General features: G+C 40.8%; 1 protein-coding gene and 1 pseudogene across 4 annotated transcripts in view; one reads left to right on the forward strand and one right to left on the reverse strand.

Annotated features, from left to right (window-relative positions):
- The window catches only part of LOC138843812 (serine/threonine-protein kinase Nek3-like), a 91,740-nt pseudogene that overhangs the window by 49,043 nt on the left and 22,792 nt on the right, over positions 1 to 19,905 (forward strand).
- Positions 1 to 19,905, reverse strand: part of LOC127487170 (uncharacterized) — a 399,814-nt gene that overhangs the window by 7,156 nt on the left and 372,753 nt on the right. For 2 of the 4 annotated variants that reach the window (XM_070048935.1, XM_070048933.1), the window contains one exon: positions 1,317 to 1,642. The gene's annotated coding sequence lies outside the window, so the exon portion shown is untranslated. Of the gene's footprint in view, positions 1 to 1,316; positions 2,265 to 19,905 lie in introns of all 4 variants that reach the window. The other 2 variants (XM_070048934.1, XM_070048932.1) reach the window with 2 other exon arrangements.

Raw genomic sequence — 19,905 nt, forward strand, 5'->3', positions numbered from 1 at the left:
AGAGAAAGGTCTTCCTTTGCCGTTGGTTCACCCTCCAATGGCTGCCATGGCTGGCGCACCACGCTGATCCGAAGGCAGGAGCCAGGAGCTTCTCCTGGTCTCCCATGGAGTGCAGGGCCCAAGCACTTGGGCCATCCTCCACTGCACTCCCTGGCCACAGCAGAGAGCTGGCCTGGAAGAGGGGCAACTGGGACAGAATCCGGCGCCCCAACCAGGACTAGAACCCGGTGTGCCGGTGCCGCAAGGCGGAGGATTAGCCTAGTGAGCCGCAGCGCCAGCCAAAAAAGAAGGCAACAGAGATACATTTCCAGAAGTGAGAGTGAAGGCTGCATGTCAAAATAAAAACAAAGCAGACATCTACTACATCCTTTGCTTACTGCCTTTCACCTGTCTTCTGTCCCAGAGCCATTATATTGCTCCTTCCAGCTCTCAAGTTTAGATAGAAATGTGAATGTATATTCTGTGGAGGTCCTGGGAGGGGGAAAGGGGCAGAATGCATGCCAGGACAGAGATCTTGAACAGAATGAAAAATTCTCAGATATCCCAACACCCAATAACCTACACTAGTACTTAATAGACCTTCACATCTCAGAGTCCTTTATCTCAATTCCCACTCAGCTGTGAATACACCTAGACCCTACTGCATGAAACAGCTGTCTTTTGAAATAGTAGGTGGAGTTACAGTGAGAGAGAGAGAGAGAGAGAGAGATGAAGAGAAGGGTCCTCCTTCCCAATGTTTTTTTAAAATATTTTATTTATTTATATATTTATTTGAAAGGCAGAGTTACAGAGAGAGAGGGAGAGATAGAGAAATCTTTCATCTGTTGGTTCACTCCCCATATGGCCATAGCAGCTGGGACTGGGCCAGGCTGACGCCAGGAGCCATGAGCTTCATCCAGGTCTCCCATGTGTGTGCAGTGGCCCAAGGACTTGGCCATCCTCTGCTGCATTCTCTGGTACATTATCAGGAGCTGGATCAGAAATGGAATAGCCGTGACTTGAGTCAGTGCTTATATGGGATGACAGCATTGCAGATGGAGGCTTAGCCTTCTCTGCCACCATGCTGGCCCCAGTTTAACCTTCTTTGCCACAGTGCCAGCCCCAGTCATAATCTTATAAACTATCACAGTAGGAAAGTTTCAAAAGCAATTTTTAAAATGGACATAAAATTTTGGTCTCACAGAATGAGAAACAGTACACAATTACATGTTTACATGTGTATATAGTTACTGCCCAGTACATCTTAGCCAATGAATTGTCTCTCACAATTAAAAAGTTAAACTATAAAAATATATAACTATCCAAACTAGGATTACCTTCAAGCAAACATGTTGTTGCCAAGTCACATAGTTCCATGTGAAAACAGAAGATTGATTAGAAAGATAAAACATTCTCCAATGTGTTGCATGGCTAACTTCAGATATACTCTGATGGCTCTGGAGACGACATCTCTAGGAAGAGTCTGCCTTCACAGATCTGATATACTGCAGATGGAAACTTGTCAGCTGGTTCTTTCTGTTTGAGGATGTGATACACTTCAGAAGTCTGAGGTCCTTGAGACTTCTACCCATTCAGCATCTCCTCCAATTCTTCAGTGGTCTTCCTAGTTCTGGCAAATGCCTTGGTCACCTGTGGTTCCACCCTGTGTAGCAGGTGACAATCAGGTTAGCCACCTGGCAGCTCTCTAGGACAGTGACTGTGGACTCCTGACCCTAGCAGAGATCCTGGAAAAAGCAAATATTTCCATGAGGCACATGTGGATGATGGCAGCTTTAATGTTGTCACCACAGCAGAGGTAGTCACAGAACCCAGTTCCTAAGGCCATGATGTTTTTAAGAGTACCACAAAGTCCAACAGTGTTTGCATCAGCAACCACAGTCATTAAAGAATTGGAGTCTGCAAAAGTTCTTTGAAAAAAAGGCCATTCTCTGTCACTTAGCTGCTGATAGTGGTTTCACAGAACTCTGTAGCCACTTTGCTGGCAGTGTTGGCACTCATCAACATACTAATGTCAATGTCCTTTTGTGTTTTAAAAAGATTTATTTATTTGTTTTGAAAGTCAGAGTTACTGTGGAGAGGGAGAGACAGAGAGATTGAGAGATTCCATCATCTGGTTCACTCCCTAGATGACAACAATAGCAAGCGCTGGGCCAGACTGAAGCCTGAAGCCAGGAGCCAAGAGCTTCATCTGAGTCTCCCATATAGGTGGCAGGGGCCCAAACACTTGGGTCATCTGCTGCTTTTCCTGGGCCATTAGCAGGGAGCTGAAAAAGAAGTGGAGCAGTCGGAACATGAACCAGTACCCATATGCCCTTCTTCTTGAGTATGATGCTGGAAGTGAGTTACACTTGCTTAAAACCTTAGACTATGCCCTTGATGATGGTGACAGAATATTTTGTTGTTGATCTCATTGCAGGTTCTGTGAATGAACTGGGGGAATGACAAACACCAGCAGATTTGTACCCTGCATGCGCTTGATGAGATTTGAGATGACAACCTGCAACTGCCAAGGCAAGGACTTTTAAAATTTGTTTTAACTTTTAAAAAAGTTTCAAAAAAGATTTATTTATTTGAAAGGCAGTGTTATAGAGAGAGGAACACACACACACACACACACACACACACACACTTACTATTTTCCATTTGCTGGTTCACTCTCCGAATAGCCACAATGGCCAGGGCTGTTTCAGGTTGAAACCAGGAGCTTTATCCCAGCCTCCCACATAGATGGCAGGGACTCAGGCACCTGGGCCATCATCTTCTGCTTTCCAAGACACATTAGCAGGGAACTGGATAAGAAATAGAGTGGCAGGGAGTTGAACTGGCATCCATATAGGATGCTGGTGTTTCAGGCAGTAGCTTAACCCACTATGCCATAATGCTGGCCCTTAGACAGACTTTAATCAGTTATTTTAAATGAGTGCAAAGAACAAAAAGAAAGGATATCTAAAGTGTTAAGGAATAGTGTGAGTGTGGGAGACCTAGAAGAAGCTCTTGGCTCCTGGCTTTTGGATCAGTCCAGTTCCATTCGTTGCGGCCATTTAGGGAGTGAACCAATGGATGGAAGACCTCTCTCTATATATCACTGCCTCTCCCTCTTTTTGTCTGTAACTCTGCCTCTCAAATAAATAAATAAGTCTTTTTAAAAAAAAGAATAGTGTGAGAACAATGTCTCTTCATATAGTGAGTGTTTTTTTTAAAAGATTTATTTATTTGAAAGGCAGAGTTACAGAGATGCAGAGGCAGGTTCACATTTTAAATATAAGTATATGGGACATTTTGAATGACTGTTTAAGTTATAAGGTGTGTGTCAAGTTTCAAGGTTTTCTAAATACATATATTTTTAAAAATATTTATTTGAAAGTCAGAGTTACAGAGAAGGAGAGGCAGAGAGAGAGAGGTCTTCCATCTGCTGATTCACTCCCCAATTGGCTGTGCCAATCCGAAGCCAGGGGCCAGGAGCTTCTTCCAGGTCTTCCACATGAGTGCAGGGGCCCAAGGACTTGAGCCAACTTCTTTTTTTAAAAGATTTATTTTATTTATTTGAAAGACAGAGTTACAGAGAGAGGTAGAGACACAGAGAGAGGTCTTCCATCCACTGGTTCCCTCCCCAAATGGCTGCAACGGCCAGAGCTGCGCCAATCCAAAGCCAGGAGCCAGGAGCTTCTTCCAGGTCTCCCATGTGGATGCAGGGGCCCAAAGACTTGGGCCATCTTCCACTGCTATCCCAGGCCATAGCAGAGAGCTGGATCAGAAGAGGAGCAGCCAGCACTTCAGGCCAGGGCTTTAACCTGTTTCACCATAGCACTGGCCCCTATACATTGAGTATTAAGAAAGAGATTGTGGGGAGCAACTGGGAGCAACTTGGACTAGACTAAGTTACTGGAATTAAGACTTATTCTATGCATCTGCTCTCCCACAATATGGCGCTGGGAGAGGAGGAAACAGCTTCTACCCAGCTGCCTCTCACCAACTTGACAAGCTGCAGGAGCTGCTCCTGATTGGAGGAGAGCAGCGTACTCGGCGTGTGGGTAGCAGAGTTGGGATTGGTGAAGAGGACTATAAAGGAGGAGAGAGACAACATGCACCAGGAACATCTAAGAGGAACACCTGTGCAGCCCCCGAGAGAGCCGGCCGGCGGTGTGCCGCTCCCCCGCGGAAGTGGGGGAAGTGGCTAGGGGGAACCGCCCTTCCACGGAGGTGGAAGGGATGGTAGCCAACCCGGGAAGAACCAGCAGCAAACCCGGGGAGGGCTGAGCAGACAAAAGAACAGCGCAGGGTCCTGTGTTGTTCCTCCACGAAGAGGGAGAGCGACAGAGATAGAGGGTAGAAATTATTAAAAAAAAAAAAAAAGAACAAGATAAAACAAGTACAGTTCAAAAATGTAGTCAGTGTTGTTGTATACCATTTAAGGCACTACCTGTAAGGTTGGCATCCCATATGAATATTTGTTGAGTCCCAGCTGCTCCATTTCTGATCCAGCTTCCCTAATGGAGGTCTTGGGAAAGTAATAGAAGATGGTGCAAGTATTTGTGACCCTACCACTCAGGCGGGGGACTCACATGGATTTCCAGGCTCCTGGCTTTGGCCTGGCCCAGCCCTGACTATTGTGCCCATTAGGGGAGTGAACTAGCAGTTGGAAGATTTCTCTATGTAACTGCCTTTCAAATAAATGATTAGCTCTTTAATAAAAAATCCCCACATTACCTGAAATTAAAATTTACATATTTATAGCATACACTTATAGCACATTTAAAATATGTTGTTGATATATACATATCATATTTGAGTAGACAGAAGAAAGAATTATCTTACTTGAAAATAAGTCAATTGATATTTAGGCTGAGGAACAGAAAGATAAAAGAAAGCAAACAAAGGAACATAACTTCAGAGACTTGTGGAACACCATCAAACACATCAACATGTACATAATGGTGGTACCAGGAGAAGAGGAAAGAGAGAAAGAGGCAAAACAAATGAAGAAATAGGGGATGGAGCTGTGGTATAGCAGGTTAAGCCACCATCTGCAGTGCCAGCATCCCATATAGGCACCAGTTTGAGTCCTGGTTGCTCCACTTGCAATCCAGCTCCCTGCTAATAGCCTGAGCAGAGGATGGCTCAGGTCCTTGTGCCGCTGAACCCACATGAGAGACCCAGAAGCAGCTTCTGGCTCCTGGCTTTGGCTTGGTCCAGTTCTGGTCATTGCACCCATTTGTGGAATAAACCAGTGGATGGAAGATATTCTCTCTCTCTCTCTCTCTCCCTCTCCCTCTCCCTCCCCTCTTCTTCTCTCTCTTTGTAAATCTGACTTTCAAACAAATAAATAAGTCTTCAAAAAAAAAAAAGAATGAAAAAATAATGGCAGAAAACTTCTAAAATCTGACACTAATCCCTGTATCTCAGAAGCTCAATGAACTTCAAGTAAAGTAAGCTCAAAGAGAGCTGCACCAAGACACATCACAATCAAACTGTTAAAAGACAAAAGTGTTGAAAGCAGCAAAAGAAGCAATTCATCTTATACAGGGATTCTCCATAAGATGAACAGCTACTTCTCATAAGAAATAATGAAGAACAAAAGGCAGAGGAATGATGTCTTCAAAGAGAACAACCAAGAATCCAATATCTAGCAAAAATATCCTTCAAATTTGAAGAACATGGGTCAGCATTGTGGCGAAACAGGTTAATTGCTGACTGCAATGCTGACATCCCATTTGGGTGCCAGTTTGAGTCCCAGCTGCTCCACTTCTGATTCAGTTCTCTGCTAATGCACCTGGAAAAGTGAAAGCAGTAGAAGCTGGCCCAAGTTCTTGGGCCCCTGCATCTATGTGAGAGACCTGGATGAGGCTCCTGAAGCTCCTGGCTCCTGGCCCAGCCCTGGCTGTTGTGGCCATCTGGGGAGTGAACCAGTGGATGGGGATCTCTCTCTCTCTCTCTCTCTCTCTCTCTCTCTCTGCCTTTCAAATAAATGAAAAAATTTGAAGAAGAAATTTAGACATTCCATGATAAAGAAATCTGAGAGAATTCTTTCCCTTCACAAACTCTTCCATAAAATAAAAGAGGAAACCCTGATTTATTTGATGATTTAGTATTACCCTGATACCTAAACCAAAGACATTACCAGAAAACTATAAGTTTAGAATAATATCTCTTGTGAATGCAGCTCCCAAAGTCATTGAAAACCGCTAGCACACCTAATCTAGCCACATATAAAAGGATTATACATCCAGGACAAGTGGGATTTATCTAAAAAATGCAAGGGTTGTTCAGTATACAAAAAATTCAAATATAGCATACCATATTAATAAAGTAAAGGAGAAAAAAAACATCCGATCAGTTCAATAGATGCAGAAAAGTCATTTGACAAAATCCAGTACCCTTTCATGGTAAAAATACTCAACTATTAAGGAACTTCTTTAGGCTGCTAAATGCTATCTAAGAATAACCAATAGTGAACATTAAACTTAATAGTGAATGTCTGAAAGATTTCCCACTAAGATAAGAAATTAAACAAGAATGTCTGATCTTGCCTCTTTTATTCAACATTGTACTGGAAGTTCTAGTCTGGCTAATGAAGTAAGAAAGAAAGAAAATGCATCTGTACTGGAAAGGGAAAAGTAAAAGTGTCTCCATTTGTAGATGAATGACCTTAGATGTAGAAAGAGCTAAGGAATTCACACACACATACACACACAAAATGAAGATGTATCAGGGCTAAGAAAAGAGTTCATGAAAGATACAATATCAATATACAAAATTCAGCTGCATTTCTATATACCAGCAGTGAGAAATCTGAAAATGAAATTATGAAAACAATTTCATTTATAATGGCATTTGCATGTACCAATGCCATCTCACTAGTCCCAGTGATCGATTTCTTTTCACAATTGATCGTAATGATAGGACTAAGAACCAAAGGGATTACATAAACAAGAATAGTGTCTGCAAATACTAGCTGATAGAATAAAAAAGGGAGAGAATGATCCAACATGGGAAGTGAGATACACAGCAGACCCATAGAATGGCAGATGTCCTAAACAGCACTCTGGCCTCAGAATCAGCCCTTAAGGCATGCGGATCCACCTGAAATGCCCATGAGAGTATTTCAGGCATGGAAAGCCAAGACACTCTGGGAAAAAAGAAAAAAAAAACCTAAATGAAAGATCTCTGCGAGTGAGATCCCAGTGGAAAGAATGGGTCATCAAAGAAGGAGGTACCTTTCTCTGAAGGGAGGAGAGAACTTCCACTTTGACCATGGCCTTGTCTAAATATGATCAGAGTCGGTGAACTCAAGGGGCTTCCAAAGCCTTGGCAGCTCATGACAAGAGCCTAGGGTGCCATAAACAAGAGTGTCAATTTGTTAAGTCAACAACAGGAGTCACTGTGCACTTACTCCTCATGTAGGATCTTTGTCCTTAGTGTGCTGTACATTGAGATTTAATGCTATAACTAGTACTCAAACAGTATTTTTCACTTTATGTTTCTGTGTGGGAGCAAACTGTTGAAATCTTTACTTAATGTATGCTAAACTGATCTTCTGTATATAAAGAGAATCGAAAATGAATCATGATGTGAATGGAAGGGGAGAGGGAGTGGGAAAGGGGAGGGTTGCAGGTGGGAGGGACATTATGGGGGGAAGCCATTGTAATCCATAAGCTGTACTTTGGAAATTTATATTCATTAAATAAAAGTTTAAAAAAATCCAAAATACTTAGGAATAAAAATTCAAAACAGAAATGTAAGACTCTTAAACACTCTTGAAAGAAATGAAATATGACCCAAATAAATGGCTATACAACCTATTCATTGTGTGGAAGTCAATACTGTTGAGATGACAGTATTCCAGAATTGGTCTATTCATTTACTATTAAAATCCCAGCTTCCTTTTTTTTCAGAAATTTATTTGCTGATATTAAAATTCATATGAAAATGCAAGGGCCCCTGAACAACAAATATAGTCTTGAATAAAGTTGCAGTATTCATGCTTCCTGATTTCAAATCTTACTAAAAATCTACTGTTGTAAAAATTATGTACTAGGGCCGGCACTGTGGTGCAGCAGGTTAAAGCCCCAGCCTATAGTGCTGGCATCCCAGATGGGCTCTGGTTTGAATCGTGGCTTCTTCACATCCATTCCAGCTGCCTGTTAATGTGCCTGGAAAAGCAGTGGAGGATGGTCTATGTGCTTTGGCCCCTGCATCCATGTGGAAGATCTGGAAGGGGCTCCTGGCTTCAAATTGGCTCAGCTATGGCTGTTGTGGCCATTTGGAGAGTGAACCAGGGGTTAGAATATCTCTCTCTGTCTCTACCTTTCTCTGTAACTCTGTCTTTCAAATACATAAAATAAATCTTTAAAAAAATATGTACTACTGGAATAAGGATAAGCATGTAGATCAATGTAATATAATTGAGAATGCAAAAATAAGCCATACATCTAAGGTCAACTGATTTTCCACAAGGGTGTCAACATTGTTCAGTGGGATAGAATAGACTCTTCTACAATTGGTGCTGGGACAACTGGATATCCATTTGCAAATGAGTGAAGTTGGTCATCTTCCTCACACCATACAGAAAAATAACCAAAATGAATGAAACATCTAAATATTAGTTCTACAACTATAAAGCTCTTAGTTGAAAACATAGGTACAGTGCCTGGGGTGTGACTATCACAAGTACTATTATTTCCTCTTTTTAGGTGAAAAAAAAAATGGTTAGAGACAGGAAGGTTAAAGAGGGCTGGAGTTGGATATAGCCCCTCTTCTAAAGTGGATAAATCTAAGGAAAATTTAGTCTTGCTTTGCTGGTTAGGCCTTTGTTATGGAGAATGTTCTGGCTTTTTAAAAACTGTTTTCTTTTCCCCACTCCCTGGCAAGTAAGAGAGTATTTTTGTCCTATGACTGCCATGAGAACCTAGTAAGACTCAGAGGTAAAACCTAGGAAACTGTGAAGGTATGGAAGCATCCATTAGACTGGGTACTCCACAAATTTTAGTTCTTAAGCTAGAATAGTTTCACAGCAACTCACCAAGGTTGCATTAAAAATGTTCCTATGAGGCTCCAAAGACTTCTGCTTCAAATAAGCTGGTCTGTTGTCTCTGTATTCCCTGCTTCTCCAGTTTTCAGGATGGAGGTTTGGCCTGTGATGTCAGTTCTTTACACGTGAGGGAAAGTTTTTGATTTTCAGTTCAGCTTTTTTTCCTTCTTGTGAAGGTAAGATGGCTTTCAAGTTCTTTATGTATGGAAACTGGAAGTCTGTGGGGTGTCTTCACTCTTTTGATATTTTTGAAGCACAAAAGTTTTTAGTTTTGATGAAGCCTAGTTTATTTTTTTGCTTTGGTCGCAGTAGTTTGAAGTGTGATGTTAAGAAACCATTACTAATCAAAGGCCAAGGTTTTGGCTAAGAATTAGGCCATATCTAATGCTTGCTGTGGCATTAGCTGTTGATACTTCAATATCCTCTAGTGTGCTTGATTTTGACCACCCATTTTTATAGATGGATTTCCTTAGAAACTTCTTAAACAGATTCTGTGTCTTAACACTCAATTGTAATCCACAGGAGTCCTGTTGAGCTGATGGTAAAATATTAGTATGGTATATTCTTATGATTAAATCTCAGTTTCTTTTAACTTTTATTTAATAAATATAAATTTTCAAAGTACAGCTTTTGGATTACACTGGCTTTTTCCCCCCATAACCTCCCTCCCACCTGCAACCATCCCATCTCCCACTCCTGAGTTGCTGGGTTAAGACCTGGAGATTTGTTTCTTAGTGTTTTTACTATGTGGCAAGAAGGCTAGAGGTGGCTTAGGTCATCACATTGCCTTTCTTCTAGGTTGTCTAAGGATGCAGTTTCTCTTTAGGACAGACCTTTCTTGTAGCAAATAGAATATGAAATATGCTGTGGCCATTATTTCAGAATTATTACAGCACCCATCCACTCTCCCCACCCCTTAACTAGGGCATATTTTGAAATGTTTTTTTTTTTACCTTCTCTTTCCTCAAAAGGCTGGGGGAATTTTTTTCAGCCTTCACCATGAGAATCTGGTGGGGTCCCTAGAGGTAAAACTCATAAAAGTACGGGAGGTTCTAGAAGACTGGAGCCACTCAAGTTTTGAACTCTCAAGGTAATCCACACTCAGCCATCAGCAGTGTATCAATTACCGTTTCGGTGTTCCTGTCAATTAATGGCTCCAGTTCCTTATGCTACTGGATACACTGTGATTCTCAGTAGTTACCCATCTCTCTAGTTTTGGGGGTGGTGGTGTATCCTTCTTGATTTCTCTTCTCTGGTGACTGGAAGAGTTGTTTATATTTTGGTTTGATCATCTTTTTCTTGTTGCAAGGATTGGAAGTGATGACTCCAAGTTCTTAACATGTTGGAGTGGGGAACAGATTTATTTAACTTTTTAAGAAATTTTTTTCATTTGTTTGGAAAGAGATAAAGATAGAAATGGAGGGCCAGCACTGCGGCTCACTTGGTTAATCCTCCACCTGTGGTGCAGGCACCCTGAGTTCTAGTCCTGGTTGGGTCGCCGGATTCTGTACCAGTTGCTCCTCTTCCAGTCCAGCTCTCTGCTGTGGCCCGGGAGGGCAGTGGAAGATGGCCCAAGTGCTTGGGCTCTGCACCCACATGGGAAACCAGGAGGAAGCGCCTGGCTCCTGGCTTCATATAGGTACAGCGCACCAGCCATAGTGGCCATTTTGGGGGTGACCCAACAGAAAAGACCTTTCTCTCTGTCTCTCTCTCTGTCTAACTCTGTCAAAAAAGAAAGAGCAATGGAGATAAAGATAGCAATATATATATGGACAGATAGATCAGTCGATCTCCCGTCCACTGGTCCCTGTCCCAAATGCCTGCAACAATCAAGGCTAAACCAGGCTGAAGCCAGGAGCTGGGAACTTAATCCAGGTCCCCCATGAAGGTGGCAGGAACCCAACTACTTGAGGTACCACCTGTTGCCTTCCAAGGTATACATTAGCAGGAAGTTGGAGTTGAAGGTGTTACCAGGATTAGAAATAGGTACTCCAAGGCATATGATCATCCAAGTGTCCTAACTGCTATGTTAAATCCTGCTTGTTATTTAACTTTTTAAAAAACAGATTTATTTATTTATTTATTTGAAGAGTTACAGAGAAGCAGAGGCAGAGGCAGAGAGACAGAGTGACAGAGAGGCCTTACATCCACTGGTTTACCACCAAATGGCCACAATGGCGGTAGCTGGGCTGATCTGAAGCCAGGAGACTGGAGCTTCTTCTGAGACTTTCACGTGGGTACAGGGGCCTAAGGATTGGGCCATCTTCTACTGCTTTCCCAGGCCATGGCAAAGAGTTGAATAGGAAGTGGAGCATCCAGGACTTGAACTGGTGACCATATGAGATGCTGCCATTGCAGGCAGTGACTTTATTCACTATGCAACAGTGCTGACCCCTTATTATTTAACTTTTTAGCCTTCACTCAGTTGTGAATGTTTATTGGTATAGCATCTGTTTAAATATTTTGTCCATTTAAAAATTGAGCTACTGGCTGGTGCCATGGCTCACTAGGCTAATCCTCCACCTGCAGCACTGGTACCCCAGGTTCTAGTCCCAGTTGGGGTGCTGGATTCTGTCCCAGTTGCTCCTCTTCCAGTCCAGCTCTCTGCTGTGGTCCGGGAATGCAGTGGAGGATGGCCCAAGTGCTTGGGTCCTGCACCCACACAGGAGACCAGGAGGAAGCACCTGGCTGCTGGCTTCGGATCAGCACAGAGCGCTGGCCATAGCAGCCATTTGGGGGTGAACCAACGGAAGGAAGACCTTTCTCTCTGTCTCTATCTCTCTCACTGTCTAGCTCTTGCCAGCATTTGTTGTTTGTTGATTTCTGTATGAAAACCATTCTAACTGGGGTGAGGTGAAACTTTACTGTGGTTTAGATTTGCATTTCCCTGATGGCTAGTGATCCTGAGCATTTTTTCATGTGTCTGTTGGCCATTTGGAATTCCTTTATTGAAAAATGCCCCTTCAAGTGCTTTGCCCTTTTATTAACTGGGTTGTTTCTTTTTGTGGAGTTTCTAGAGCTCTTTATAGATTCTGGATATTAATCCCTTATCAGTTGAATAGTTTGCAAATAATTTCTCCCATTCTGTTGGTTGCTTCACTTCGCTGAGTGTTTCTTTTGTAGTGCAAAAGTTTCTCAATTTGATGTAATCCATTTGTCAATATTGGCATTGATTGCCTGTGCTTCTGGGGTCTTTTCCAAGAAGTCTTTGCCTATGCCAATATCTTTCAGGGTTTCCCCAATAATTTGATGGTATAGAGTTGTAGATTTAGGACTTTCATCCATTTTGAGTGGATTTTTGTGTAAGGTGTGAGGTAGGTTTGGTTTGTTATGTTCTTTCTAGATCTGTGGGATGCACTGACAGCTCATTTATTTGGTGACTTTCCAATTTCTTGATGTAGGCATTAATTGTTATAAATTTCCCTCCTAACACTGCTCTTGCTGTATCCCACAAGTTTTGATATGAGGTATTGTTATCTTCATTCATTTCCAGAAATTTTTAAATTTCTCTCTTTTTTTTATATTTTAAAGTAAATAAAGACTTTATTTATGCAGAATGTATCTGAATATTAAATAATCTGTTACTAGTGAAATACTAATATAGTAACAGTGCAGATACAGTATGGTTTCTTTTGTGATTTTCTACTTTAAACAGTTTTATTTCTTAAGGTGTTTATAGAATATTTTTGTATCTATTAATCAAATGAAATTATAACAAGTTATAATTGAATCAAAATAATAGCCTCATTCCCCATTTGGGGATTAAGGTGTAAGTTAAAACATTACATTTCTTCCTTACTTGTATCCTTTACAACATTTAAAATGTTTTTATTATAAATAATTATATGATTTATTCAAATGATTTTGAAAAAAATTCTATCAGTAATAAGTACTAATAAAAATACTGAGCCATTATGGTTTGCCATCACCCTGAAGTATTCAGGAAAAATGCTGTACACATAGTTAAATATAATTCATAATATGCTAAGATAGACAGCATTAAAATGCAGATAAAACCTTTGTTTTTAATAAAAAATGATATAACAAAAGTAAAAGGTTAATTGAAAAGCAAAATAAACTACCGAGTTTAGTAAGGCACATTACCTAGATTAACAGAAATCAATGAAATCATTAAAACAATTAATAACTTAGAGCTCCATTCAGACTAAGATAAACTCTGTGGCTATTAGAATGAGGATACAAGACTACAGAGACATATCTATTCTGACTGGGTAATTTCCTCTCCTCTGTAACAGTTCAGTAATATATGCAACTGGCATTATACAGCCACCCATTTCTTCCTGTGAGCAAAGTGATCTTCCATGCTTTTTGCTCTCTTTGCTAAGTGAATCATAAGAACCAGTCTTTACAGAAGAGAACATATTTTCCCCAGTGTTCAGGATATAAAATGGGCCATTAAAGCATTAGTAGTATTAATCAAAGTCTTGTAATTGTTCAGCCTATTCCCTGGGTGACTAATGTCCAGAGTTAGACCCATCCTCCACTCATATGCAAGGACACATGTACAGCAACAGTAGGCGCTGGGATATTCTAAATGTCGATGAGTGTACCCTTAAACACACAATTACCTATTTGAAGATGATATTCTGAGAAAAGTTTTCATACGTTACATGAAAGTAATGACATTTATTATTATAGATGCTTTCTTTTTGCCTGAAAGAAATAAAATAAAGTGGCTCTTGAAATAGTACAGAAACATAATGTAATATTATAAAACAGAAAAAGATGCTTGGCTTTTAACCTCATTCCAAAAGTTTAGACAACTCCAGCTTCCTGTAAATGCAGATCATGGGAGATAGTGGTAATATCAGAGGTAGTTGGGTCTCTGCTGCCTACATGGGAGACTTGGATTGAATTTCTGCCTCCTGATTTTGAACTGGCCTACCCCAGGCATGGCAGGCTTTTTAGGAGCCAACCAGTGATTGCAAACTCTCTTTCTCTGCCTCTCAAATTAGAAAAAAAAGAACTTGTCTTTTTTAGTTTGTTAATATTTTATAAATTGTTCATGTGGGTTTTTAGATATCTATATAAATCATTCGTTATAGTATCATTCATTAGAATTCCTTTTGAAGACTTAAGATTTCAGTTTTTGGTAGCTTGCATTATATGTCTTACACACTTAATAACAACTTGCATTTCTTTAGAGATTGAAATAATGACTGAAATTTTCTTCTCTTCAATGAAACCAATTTTTTCTCTATTTGATACAAAAAATTGATTCAAAGTAGCAAATTCTTCTAAGGTTGCTATTAGGGAATAACCATGTATTTTTGGTTTTAGTTTAAATGACAAAAGACAAAAAAATAATACCTGATCATTGAGGCCTGGCATTTGAGGGTGGTGGCATAAAGTCTTGGAATAGGTTGAAATGTCATCTGTGTTCTCTTGTTTAGTGGGACTAAATTTCTCTTTTGATTTCTTTATAATCCACTGTTCATTTAGGAGCATATTGTTTAGTTTCCATTTGTTTGCATATGTTCTTGAGATTCTTGAGTTGTTGGTTTTGAGCTTCATATCATTGTAATTGTATGTGTTTAATTTTTTTGAATTTACTGAGACTTGCTTTATGGCCTAGTATATGGTCTATCCTGGAGCAAGTTCTGTGCACTGCTAAGAAGAAGGTGTATTCTGCAATTGTGGGGTGAAAAGTTGTGTACTTCTTAGTTAGGTCATATCAGTTGTGTAGTTATCATTTTGTTCCATAGTGTTGAATAGCTCTGCTGTTTCTTTGTTGATTTTCTGTCTTGTTGATCTATCCATTGATGAAAGCAAAGTGTTGAAGTTCCCTGTTACTATTTTGTCTGATATTAAGAGGGCTACACCTGACCTTTTTTTCCCATTAGGATGGAATATCTTTTTCCATCCTTTCACTTTCAGTCTGCATGTATCTTTGTTGGTGAGGTGTATTTTTTATAAGCAGTACATAGATGGGTCTTATTTGTTAATCCATTCCATCAGTTTGTATCTTTTAACTGAAGTTTTGAGGCCATTTATATTCAAGGTAACTACTTGGTCCTGGCATTTTTCCATGAATATTCCTATTGTTTACTTTGGGTTTCTTTTGTCCTTCTACTGGGAGATTTTCTTTATTTCTTTTTTTTTTTCTGAATCTATTTATTTGAAAGAGTTACACACAGAGAGAAGGAGAAGCAGAGAGAGAGAGAAAGGTCTTCCATCCACTGGTTCACTCCTCAATTGGCTGTGACAGCTGGAGCTGTGCCGATACAAAGCAAAGAACCAGGAGCTTCCACATGGGTGCGGGGGCCCAAGGACTTGGGCTATCTTCCACTGCTTTCCCAGGCAATAACAGAGAGCTGGATCAGAAGTGGAGCAGCTGGGGCTCTAACCAGCACCCATGTGGGATGGGCTCAAATGACAAACCAGAGGAAGAAATTAGAAAACTTAAAAACAGCATTGGAGATCTATGGGATGCCATCAAGTGACCCAACATACGGGTCTTAGGGATGTTGAAGGAGTGGAAACAGAAAAAGGAATAGAAGGTCTATTTAGTGAAATGATTACAGAAAACTTCCGTAATGGATTCAATGCCAGTGGGGTACATGGGTTTTTCTCTCTGCTAAGATCTCTGGGTCACAGGTGTGCATGATACCCATCAGCCACAGCCCTGCTCACTTCCTGGTTGTGCTGGGTGCTTAGGAGAGTCTTGCAGGCCATGGTACTCTTCTGTATGAATGGCTCCCCCTCCCCTCTCATTGCCCAGTGGGTGCAGCTGGTGTGCTGGAGACCACCTCCATTGGTTGTTCCTGCACTGCTGTATGTGCCCCCACCATCTGGGAAGACGGCAACCCCAAGAATTGATGGGTGCATACATACAATGTGGGGTGGCCTCTGTGTGCCTAAGTCCAAAAAAGGCAACAGCCCTCACAACATTGGCTGCAGGCCACTGTTGCAGGAGGGAGAAGGGGGGGCATTCTGCCTTTTCTCCTTTCTTCCTCTGCTCTGGGTGAGTGTTTGCCCTGCTGTTCTGAGAGATCCCAGCTGAACTCTAAAAGGCACAGTTCATCAAGCTTTCCCTCTTGCTGTCTCAACAGTGGTGTGGGCCCTGCAGTCTGATCTCATGTGGTTTTCCAGGGTGGGTGGGCAGGTGCCCCCCTTCCTGGATCCAAGCTGCTGGATCTTCCATCATTGTGTGCCACCCAGCTGTGAGTCTGCAGCTTCTGCACAGATTTGGCCCCTTTTTACTGCTTTCCCTGGATGTCCCACTGCAGTTTCCCCTGCAGCTTTACTCTGAGAGTGTACTTTCTCCACTTTTTTTAATATTAATTTTGCCCATATAAATCAGACCACCTTGTTGCTATTCTGCCACCTTGGCACCTCTTGATATTTTAAAAATAAAAGAAATATATGTAAGAGGCAGAGAAAGCGATAACAGGTAGTCTAGTGCTACCTTTATTCTACCCAAAGTACATGTGAGGAATTGTTGCTGGCTTCTATTGAGAAAGGCAGTGAGTGTTCCCAGCCAACTCAGGAGAAGAGCCAAAACAGAACTGGAGTGCATTCCTCTGACTTACTCCTTACTGCCCCTTCCAGCCCTTCTCTTCAGTGTTCCTTGGTATTAAAGGACAGTTTTCACTGCTCTGGTTTCTCCAAATCTTCTTTAAGGGTGTTATTTATTTATCTGAGAGGTAGAGTTACAGATTGTGAGAGGGAGAGACAGAGAGAAAGGTCTTCCATCCACTCTCCAAATGGCCACAATGGCCAGAGCTGTGCTGATCCAAAGCCAGGAGCCAGGAGCTTCCTCTGGGTCTCCCATGTGGGTGCAGGGGCCCAAGGACTTGGGCCATCCTTCATTGCCTTCCCAGGCCATAGCAGAGAGCTGGATGGAAGAGCAGCAGCCAGGACTAGAACCAGCACCCATATAGGATGCCAGTGCTGCAGGCAGAGGATTAACCTACTGTGCCACAGTGCCAGCCCCCGAAGTCTTCTTCTTATTGGAATCCATACATCCACATCCCTTCTTAGTTTTGGGAGGATGATACAGCATACTGCACTGTTTGTCATCTTGATAGGGATCCATGATTTCCCAGGGCATCATGGAAATGGAGCATATTACTTTGATGAAGATATTTGTGTATTTAAAAATGAAAACATATATCCATTTATATCATTGTCATCTATTGCTTTTTACTGTATAATATTTGGTGAAGTGGGAAGATTGTCTAAAAGCAAGATTTGGGAACTTATGCATATTCAAGATGATTTTATGAAGTTGACAAATGCAAAGTGTGTTTTACTAAATGATGAGGAAATTAAGTTGTAGAGAGATTAAATCACCCTGACCAGTGACTTGGATGGTGAGAAGGCTTGATTTTCATTAATATATCAAAATGCTGCTACACAGTGAACTCAGAGAAGTATAAAATGTTATCTATTACTATAATTTAATTAATAGTCACTTTAAATATGAATGATCAATTAAAGGACACCAATTAAAGGACTGGGTCAGACAGAATTGGTAAGAAAACAATGTCCAACCAATTACTGTCTACAAGAAACCTACTTTAAGTAAAAATACATGAGTGGAATAAAAATAAATGAATGGAGGAAGATATTTCATGTTACACTAACTTTGAAAAAGCAAGAATGGCAGTATTAATTTCAGAAAATGTAGAGTTCGAAGGAATTAAATTGTCAATTTTAACAGGGCCATTAAGTAATGATTAAAGGAATGATTTTTTTGCAAGAGGAAGTGGGAGGAAAGAATGGACAGGGAGTAGACAAATCTTCATCAGAAAGGGGAGGAGTTAATGGAGCCTGGATGTGTCCCTCATCCTCTCCCACCTGGTAAGGCTGGTACTCCAAAGCTAAAAATAACATGATAGTGGCAGGAACCCTGACACAGGCCTCCAACTACTAGACTAGATGCTCTCTGAAGGGAAGCAGAATCACCCTGATGATAATGAGGAAATTAAGTTGTAGAGAGATTAAATCACCCTGGCCAGTGACTTAGGAAGCAGGGCTTTAGGTGAAATAAGTGTACTAAAGTTGAATTTCAAATAAATTCCATCACAAAGATTTTTACACATTGCTTCAGGTTCAGTAGTAAGAAATTATACTTAGGGGTTGGCACTGTGGTGCAGTGGTTTAATGCCCTGGCATGAAGTGCTGGCATCCCATATGGGCACTGGTTTGAGACCCAGCTGCTCCAATTCCAATCCAGCTCTCTGCTATGGCCTGAGAAAGCAATAGAAAATGGCCCAAGTCCTTCGGCCCCTGCACCTGCGTGGGAGACCAGAAGTTCCTGGTTCCTGTCTTCAGATTGGCACAGCTCTGGCTGTTGCAGCCAACTGGGGAGTGAATCAGAAGATGGAAGACCTCTCTCTGTGTAACTCTTTCAAATAAACAAATAAATCTTTTAAAAAAAGAAATTATACTTAAATACTGAACCATTATATTTTTGACAGGACTAAAGTTTACTACAATGATATAAAACATCATTTTTAAGGACTATGGCATATTCTGTACCAAATAACTGATTTACATAAGAATTTTTAAATGGTCAACCAGTGTATAAATTGAGTAATTGTAACCATTTTGAAATAAAATAGCAAATTTAGCAAGTCACATGGCATCTTACTATGTACCTTTTTAATCCTCTAGTACTGTCCAGTCTACCACCAATACAAGGTAATAAGATACAAATGAATTTGTGTGTGTGTGTGTGTGTGTGTGTGTGGCAGGGGGGTAATACAGAGAGAAAGAGAGACTGAGATTTTGGATGTTCACTGTCAAGAGCATCTATGGGAATACAGAATTTCTACCACGCCATTTGTAATGTTCCTTTCATGGGAAGCTTCGGTATGTAATATTCTTTGTCCTTTGAATCATCATAGAAAGAAGAAGAATAGTTTGAAAATGGAGTTGTCTTACTCCTACTCCTTGCACTTCTCTTGTTACTCCTTACTTCACCCTTAGTTTGTAGCAGCTAAAACCTTTAGGAAAGTATCAGAATGTCTGTATGACACTCTACTAGAGTAGGCCAAAGCTGCAGAGAAAGCCATCGGGATGGAATAGTGGCAGTGACAGTAGCTGAGGTGCCCTCCACATAAAAGCATAAAGCCAGTGTATCCTGGATGTACCCTTTACTCTCCAGAGCTGTGCCACCATGTGAGGCTGGTGCCAACCACAAACATATCATCACGTTAAAGGAGTTGCTACCTCTGGTCTGTTTGACCTTACCTGAGGGGCTGTAGAGACATTATGATTCATGAAGACTGACATGGTGAATATTCTTGAGAATCATGAAATTGGATGGGGCAAGAGAATAGGTATCTGCAAACTCAGGGCGAATTCTGAAATAAATACTGTTACTCATTGTGGTTAGGTTCAGTAGTAAAGAACTAAAATCTGGAGTTGTTAACTTGTTAACATGTCTCAATTTTAACTTTTTCAAAAGTTTTTTTAAAGGTCGATCGGTTTTTAAGTTAAAGAACATTTGTAACTAATTTGAACTAAAATAAAATCTAGAAAATTATGTTGTATCTTATTGTATAATTTATTAATCCTCCAGCATCTCTTTAAGTGACTTAACAATAACTAGTGATGAAGGCACTGATGAAAGGTGAGCTCTATATAAATATATTTGTATATGTAAACAGATATATATGTAAATGGACACAGACACACAATCACATATATACACAGAGAGATGGAGATTTGAGATGTTCTACTGGAACCTGGATGTGTGTCTCACCCTCCAAGCTCTGCCACCATGTGAGGGTGGTGCCCCAAACATAAAATCATTTGAGGGAAAGCTGCAGCAGCTCTACCATATCCCATGGGCAGAAAAAGACAGTGATAGGTAAAAGCAGCGAGAAGAGGGAGCATTTGAAACC

This window comes from Oryctolagus cuniculus, chromosome 9, assembly GCF_964237555.1.
Source record: "Oryctolagus cuniculus chromosome 9, mOryCun1.1, whole genome shotgun sequence".
Lineage (NCBI taxonomy): Eukaryota > Metazoa > Chordata > Mammalia > Lagomorpha > Leporidae > Oryctolagus > Oryctolagus cuniculus.